Source organism: Lipotes vexillifer, unplaced genomic scaffold (assembly GCF_000442215.2).
Source record: "Lipotes vexillifer unplaced genomic scaffold, Lipotes_vexillifer_v1.1 scaffold584, whole genome shotgun sequence".
Taxonomy (NCBI): Eukaryota; Metazoa; Chordata; class Mammalia; order Artiodactyla; family Lipotidae; genus Lipotes; species Lipotes vexillifer.
In genome coordinates this window covers 2,146,371-2,153,770 of record NW_006783036.1, presented here as the reverse complement: position 1 = coordinate 2,153,770, position 7,400 = coordinate 2,146,371, and positions in this window count along the sequence as shown.

Below are 7,400 nucleotides of genomic sequence, written 5' to 3'. Positions count from 1 at the left end.
GAAGCCCCCGGGGGTTGTGAGCCGGGAAGGGCAGGATCCAGTCCACGTTTCAAGGATGTCCTTGGCTGTTCTGGGGCGAAGGGAGGGTGTCCGACATTCAAGCAGGGAGGGGAGGAGGAACCGCCCAGGTACCCCCCACCCTGCCCAGGAGAAGGCCCCCTGCAGCTCCTGTGGCGTGACCTGGCTCCAGGACTAAGCCCTCCCACGCCAACTGCCAGGGCCATCTGTGTCCCCTGTCTGTGTGTCTGTCTGTCTCAGGGGGCCTTTAGCAGGTTTGCCTGTTTCAGACACAGCATCCTGTGGGGTGAGGGGAGGAGGGGGTCCTACTCCCACTGTTGCTCCTGTAGATAAGGGGTGGGTCCTCGGACAGGAAACCACACGCTGGAAGGCAGGGTCTAGATGAGAGAAGGGGCAGTCCTCTATCTGAGGGTCTGAATGTCTGAGTGCAGCCAGGCGGCAGCCTGAAAGCCAGCATCTGCCAGCCACGGGGCTACCTAGGAAGCCAGTGCTATGCTCAGCATTTACTGCCCAGCAATGTTGACGCTCTGACTCAGGTCTTGTTTAAATGTCCCAGCCTGACCCCACAACAGTCAGCAGTGGTGATTTAATGAGCCCTGCTGTGCGTGAGGCTCACAGACCACAGAGTAGCCTCATGGAGCTTACTTTCCAGAAGGAGAGAAAGATAGTGCCACACATAGACCATTATAATTGTGATCGGTCCCAGGAAGGAGGATCTCAGGGACCTGGGCTGGGACAGGGGCCTCAGATGGTCAGGGAAGTCAGAAAGGCTCCCTGGAGGACGTGACCTGTGAGCTGAGACATGAAGGAGTGGGCCACGTGGCCTGGTGGGAGCAGCATGCTTGGGGCAACCCCAGGAAGGGAGGTGTCCCCAAAGTGTGGAAACTTGAGACAGACCTAGGGCTGGAGGGCCACTGGGCTCTAGCGAAGAGACCTCCCTCAGCCACCTGTAGGCCTGGGGCTAAGGTCTGTCTCAGCTGGTCCTCTCACAAGCCTGTAGCCCCTTGAGGGGGTCACCCTCGGAGGCCCCACGCTTATCCCAGGCCTGTGGCCATCTCCCAGATTCTCTTGGGAGGGCTCTTAGATAAAGAGTGAAACATTCCTGAAGGTACTTAAAGAAGGAGCGGGGGGAACTGGGCAGGAAGGGCCTGGGCCTGATACTTCCATTCCCAAGTCCCACCCTGAAGACAGGCTGTGGCTTGGCCTCTGACTCTCATTGTAACGTGGAGGTCGAGGCTGCAAGACTTGACTTGGGGCTGCCATAATGCACAACGGGGACCTGACCGAGCAGGGACCTGTGAGACAGGAGCCTCAGGTGGACTTCCTGTGGTCACCACTGCTGGCCCTGGCATCCGGGCAAAGTCAGAATTTCATCCGCAGCACCCGAGGAGGCTGGTGTGGAGCCGGACCTGAGATCTCCAGGCCCAGCAGGGAGGCTTTATTGAAAACAGTTTTATTGAAACAGAATTCATATACCATACAATGTACCCATTTAAAGTGTGTAATTCAATGGTTTTTAGTATATTCACAGTGTTGTACAACCAGCACTACCATCAATTTTAGAACATTTCCTCACATCTAAAAGAAACCCCGTTCCCATCGGCAGTCACTGCCTAGTGCCCTCCTCTCCCAGCCCCTGGCTGCCAAAAATTTTCTTTCTGTCTCTATTCATTTGCCAACTCTGGACATTTTATGTAAATGGAATCATATAGTATGTGCTGTTTTGTGACTGGCTTCTTTCATTTGACATAATGTTTTCAAGGCTCATCCATGTTGTAGCACATGTCAGTATTCTTTTCCTTTTTTTTTTGCGGTATGCGGGCCTCTCACTGTTGTGCCTCTCCCACTGCGGAGCACAGGCTCCGGACACGCAGGCTCAGCGGCCATGGCTCACGGGCCCAGCCGCTCTGCAGCATGTGGGATCTTCCTGGACCGGGGCACGAACCCGTGTCCCCTGTATCGGCAGGCAGTCTCTCAACCACTGCGCCACCAGGGAAGCCCCTCTTTTCCTTTTTATGGTTGAATAATATTCCATCTTATGAGGGAACTCCCTGGCCGTTCAGCGGTTAGGACTCGGCACTTCTACCGCAGGGGGCACGGGGTTGATCCCTGGTTGGGGAACTAAGATCCTGCAAGCCGCGACACGGCCAAAAAAATAAATTAATTAAAAAATGAAGTTAAAAAAATATTCCATCTTATGGATAGACCACATCTTGTTTATCCAATCATCAGTTGATGGACATTAAGTTTTTTCCACTTTTTGGCTATTGTGAATAACACCACTATGAGCATTTCTGCACAGGTTTTTGTGTGGGCATATGTTTTCATTCTTTTGGTTACATATCTAAAAGTTGGACTGCTGGGTCATATGGTTACTATATTTTTAACTTTTTGAGGAACTGCCATGCCAGACTGTTTTTCAAAGCAGCTGCATCATTTCACACCAGCAGTGTATGAAGGTTTCAATGTTTCCACATGCTCCCCAATACTTGTTATTACCACTCTTTTTTATTATAGCTATCATAGTGGGCTAGGATACCTAGTGGTATCTCACTGCACTTTTGATTTTCATTTCCCTGGTGGCTAATGTTGGACAACTTTTCATGTGCTTGTTAGCAATTTGTATACTTTCTTTGGAGAAATGTTTATTCAGATATTTTACCCATTTTATTCATCTTTTATTATTGAGTTGTGAGAATTCTTTACATGTTCTAGATAAAGTCCTTTACCAGGCATGTTTTGCAAATATTGTCTCCCATTGTGTGGACTGTTTTTAACTTTATTGATGGTATCATCTGCAAAAAAAACCCCCCAAAAAACCCAAATTAAAATTTTGATGAAGTCCAATTTATCTACTTTTTCCCTTTTGTTCCTTATGCTCTTGGAATTGTATTTAAGAAGGCTTTGCCTACTCGAGGTCACTCCTTGCGAAGTGAACATTTACTCCTGTGTTTTCTCCTAAGAGTTTTATAGTTTTAGCTCTTACAGTTAGGTATACAATCCATTTTGAGTTTTTTTTCTTTGGTTATTAACACAGTAACAAGAGCTGGCAGCAGGTCTAATATCTTCTGTAATTTTGGAGATGACTGTACACACTGTTATGAGATCTCTCCAACATGTAATGTGATGAGACAGTATCATGATTTCTAGGGGTGCCGTAGTCCCAGCCATTGCTAATACCGCCTACATTCATAATTGAAGAAAATACTAGATTTCAGTTAAAGTTCCATTTAAATAAACCTGTAACTACACTCCCAGGTTCATGGTACCCCTGAAATCTATCCACAGACTGCAGGTTAAGAACTCCTAGGATGGGACTTCCCTGGTGGCACAGTGGTTAAGAATCCACTTGCCAGTGCAGGGGACACAGATTTGAGCCCTGGTCCGGGAAGATCCCACATGCCGCAGAGCAACTAAGTCTGCGAGCCACAACTACTGAAGCCCACGCACCTAGAGCCCAAGCTCCACGACAAGAGAAGCCACCGTGATGAGAAGCCCGCACCCCACAATGAAGCCCCAACGCAGCCAAAAAAAAAAAAAAAAAAGAAAAGAAAAAGAACTCCTAGGATGGCTAAAATTCCTGCCCAGTCTCAGTTTCTGAAGAGCCCTGTGGGGGAAATGAACCCTCCTAGGACTGGCTTCTGGCTGTTTTCCTGCCAGCCCACACCCTGCCTTCTGCCGGGTCCAGCTTTGGGGAAGCTACTCCTTGCCTGGCAGAATTTTCTGACAAGCCATCTAACAATACTACTAAAACAAAAAAAAGCAGCAATAAGAATTATAAACACTATGTGTAGAATCAGACAAGGCATTCTGCCCACATCCTCATCCCTGGTCCTCCCAACATTCTTAGGTCTCTGGTGAGGCCCGCGGCCGCACGGCTACGTGGCTGAGGCCTGCCGGCGAGTGGGGTCGCACGGTTCAGGCGGAAACTTCACCTCGAGGTGCCTCAGTTTCCCTACCTACAAGGTGCGGATAAGCCGCTCATAACCGTGTACACCCAGTGGCAGTACTGGGCGGATTAAAAGCACTGACGATTTCTACAGAGAGAGCACAACCAGGCACAGTTACACCCTGAAGATATTAGCTATTATCTTTAAGCCTTTCACAGGGGACAAGAAGGTGCTATTTCTCTGCCAGCGTCTTCTTTCTCTCGTTCTGCACAGGATTAATGCCTAATTATTCGTAATATCCAGGATTCTTTGAGTTGTAACAGAAAGTCCAATCGCTCTACTTAAAAAGGCAGGATTTCAGGCCTGGCTTATGCGGTTTGGACAGCGGGGACAGGTCAAAAGATCCTATCAGGACTCAACCGGCCTTTTTCCACAGACTGGTGGGGTAAGAAGGGCTCCCTGGAACAGGCCCTGGACTGGGGTGGGCAAGAGAGCCCCCGGGGCACAAACGCCTCCTCCAGCTTCCAGCCCCAGTGGGGCCTGTCCTGCCTGCCCCATACCTGGCCCTGCTTTGGAGGTTCTAGGCTTTAGATCTTTAGGTCTTGATTTCAGAGAGAGGAGAGAGAGAGAGAGAGAGGGAGAGAGGGAGGGACGGAGGGAGGGAGGGAGGGAGAGGGGAGGGAGGGAGAGGGGAGGGAGGGAGAGAGAGAGAGAGAGAGAGGAGAGAGAGAGAGAAAAAGAGAGAGAGAGAGAGAGAGAGAGAGAGAGAGATCCCTTCCTTCCTGAGAGTTCCAGGAAAAAGTTCCAGAAAGACCCTTGATTGGCCTGGCTAGGTCATGTGCCCTTGCGGAGCCAATCACTGTAGCCAGAGGTCTGGGGTGCTCTGATTGGCCAGGTCTGGGTCACGTGCCGGTTAGAGATGGGGAATCCCCAAGCCAACCACCGGGAGGAGGGTGTTGTGGATGGGTAGACACTTGGGAGACGCTGGGCTGACAAAACCAAAGGTCCCCCTTATAGGGCATATTTCATGTTGTCTTGGTCAGACCTCACCTGTGCCAGGAACCTTCCCCCCACTAGGACTGGCTTCTGCTCTGTGCACCCACAGCAGCCTGTGTTCCCTTTATTTCTCACTCTGTGGTTAATGAGTGCCTACTATGCATCAGGCACAGAGAAGGGGGCCCAGGAGGAACCCCAACGACTACAGGTTGGAAGGAGAGGGTGGAAGCTGCACAGGGGACTGACTGAGGGGGAGCGGCCTGAGAAGTAGGAGGGGAACCAAGGTGCAGACAAGAGAGGGAATTTCCAGAGGGAGGAGTGGCGGACTCAGGTGCTGCTGAGAAGGGCAGTGTTCCAGGAAGTGACCGCTGGATCCGGCAGCCGGGAGCTTGTGGGTGACCTTAGCAATAGGTAGGAGTAGGCACACAGCCCTGCTGGGGTGGAGTGAGGAGAGACTGGGAAGGGAGGGAGTGGGGAAGGCAGGTATGGACACATCTTTGGAGTTTTCTGTCTTCTGTTGTGGGAGTAGAGAAATGGGGAGGAGGCGGAAAGGGGCTTGGGAGCAAGGGAGAGTTATTCCCCTTGTTTTGGGAAAATGCTAGCCAAGGGGAAAGAGAGAGAGAGGCTGATGGTACAGGAGAGTAGCAAGGGGACTGCAGCCGGAGGTGGGTGCCTGAGATCAAGATTGGGGTGGGAGAGACGGAGGGGGAGGGGGGTGCCAGGCAGGCAGATGTGGCAGCTTGGGGACTGGAAGATGAGGGCCCATCTGATGGACTCAGTTTTTCCCACTGAAGAATGCGGTGAGGTCACTGGCTGGGAGTGAGGGCAGAAGGGGCTGTGGGAAGTGCGAGGAGAGGAGAGAAGGTGTGAACTCTTAGACTCAGAGGGTGGGAGAGGGTGTCACCGAAAAACATGGTGGGGCTGCTGACTCGACGGAGTGCCAGTTTGAAGTTCTGAGGTCACAAATTCCCAATCAGAAGGGGTGTGTGGGGGCACCTTCCCCCACCCCAAACAATAGGCAGGGGCAGGAAAGGGGGTTTCCTTCAGGTTGAGGGGTTCCCTATGGTGGAAGAAGAGGGGCTGGAGAGATGGAATCTGTAAAAACTCCACCAGGCCAGGAGGTAGTTACTATTATCTGTGTTTTACAGACAAGGAAGCTGACAGGGTCAAGGCCAGTATCTGTGTGGCTTTGGCGTCAAAATAGAACGGGTCCTGGCACATGTTAGGTGTTAATATTTGTTGAAAAAAGTGAATGGCTGGAAGGTCCAGTGAGGTGCCCATTGTTATAACCCAGCCAGGAAGTAGCTCCAGCCTTGGGGTTTGGTAGGTGGTGCTGGTGACCCCATGTACTGTGCCACTCCTGCTGCCCTAATAAATGACTCAATATCACCTTTGTGCCCTTGTAGGCGAATCTATCTAGAGTCTTGTGGTATAACTTCATAGACACTAAGCGAGCAGGGCAGAGGGCTCTTAACCTCATTCCTCACACAGTGCTCACCTCTAGATGAGTCACAGCCCTCGGCCAGGTGGTTCAGCCCGGGGAATGCCGCCTTTGGTTCCTAACCCTTGGCTTTGCTGTCTGCATCCTACCCAGGCCAGCTGCTGGGGAGTATCCCGGGGCACACACCTGCGCTACCTGGGCTCTCCTAGGAGATGAGTGTCCTTTTAAGGGGAATCCAGGAGCTGCGACCCTGAACTTGGCGGGGGCAGTTCTCCTCTATGGGGAGGGCTCCCAGCGCTTTTTCTTACAGTTCATTCAGGCAGAATTGAACATGGTCACTTCACTGAAGTAATAATGATGGCTCATGCTGCAAAAAACGTGGAGAACATCCTGCTTATTTATTCAGGCTTTAAAACCATAAAACTTCAGATTTCTCCCTGTAGCTATTTATAACCAGAGCTGGTCTAAACTGTCCCCATATTAAGCTCAGGTTTGAAGTAAGTTAAAAGAAAAATAGCCATCCGCTGCATTAAAAAAATACATATATATTTTTTTCATTTATAGACCTTCTCTCTCCTCCTGATTATTCCTGATTATGTACGAAGAGCGTGTTGTTTGGGGGGCTCGGTATGATTACATTTTATAATAAAGGATACAAGTCAGGAACAGCTAAATGAAGAGCTACATAGGGAGAGGTCCGGGAGGGTCCACAGAGACTAGAATCGGGGCACATCACCCCCCCCCCCCCCCCCCCCCCAGCTATAAAAGCAGCCCCGCGTCGGCCGGTGGTCACTCTCTGGGGCAAGGGGTGGAGTGGGGGGAGGCAGGGCAGGCAGCAGATCCGGAAAAGTGGCTCTTGCCTCGGAGGAAGTTGACCCTCCTCCCCTACCAAAGGCTTGGGATGAAAATAGCTTCTTCCTCTTTACCTTTCCCGGACCCCAGCCCATTTCTGTAAGTCCCCCACCCCATTTTTAAGTGTTCCCCTCCCCCTGTGACAATTCGGCTCCTTCACAGCTCTCCAAACGGCCATCCGGGAGGGCAGGGACCCCGCGCCC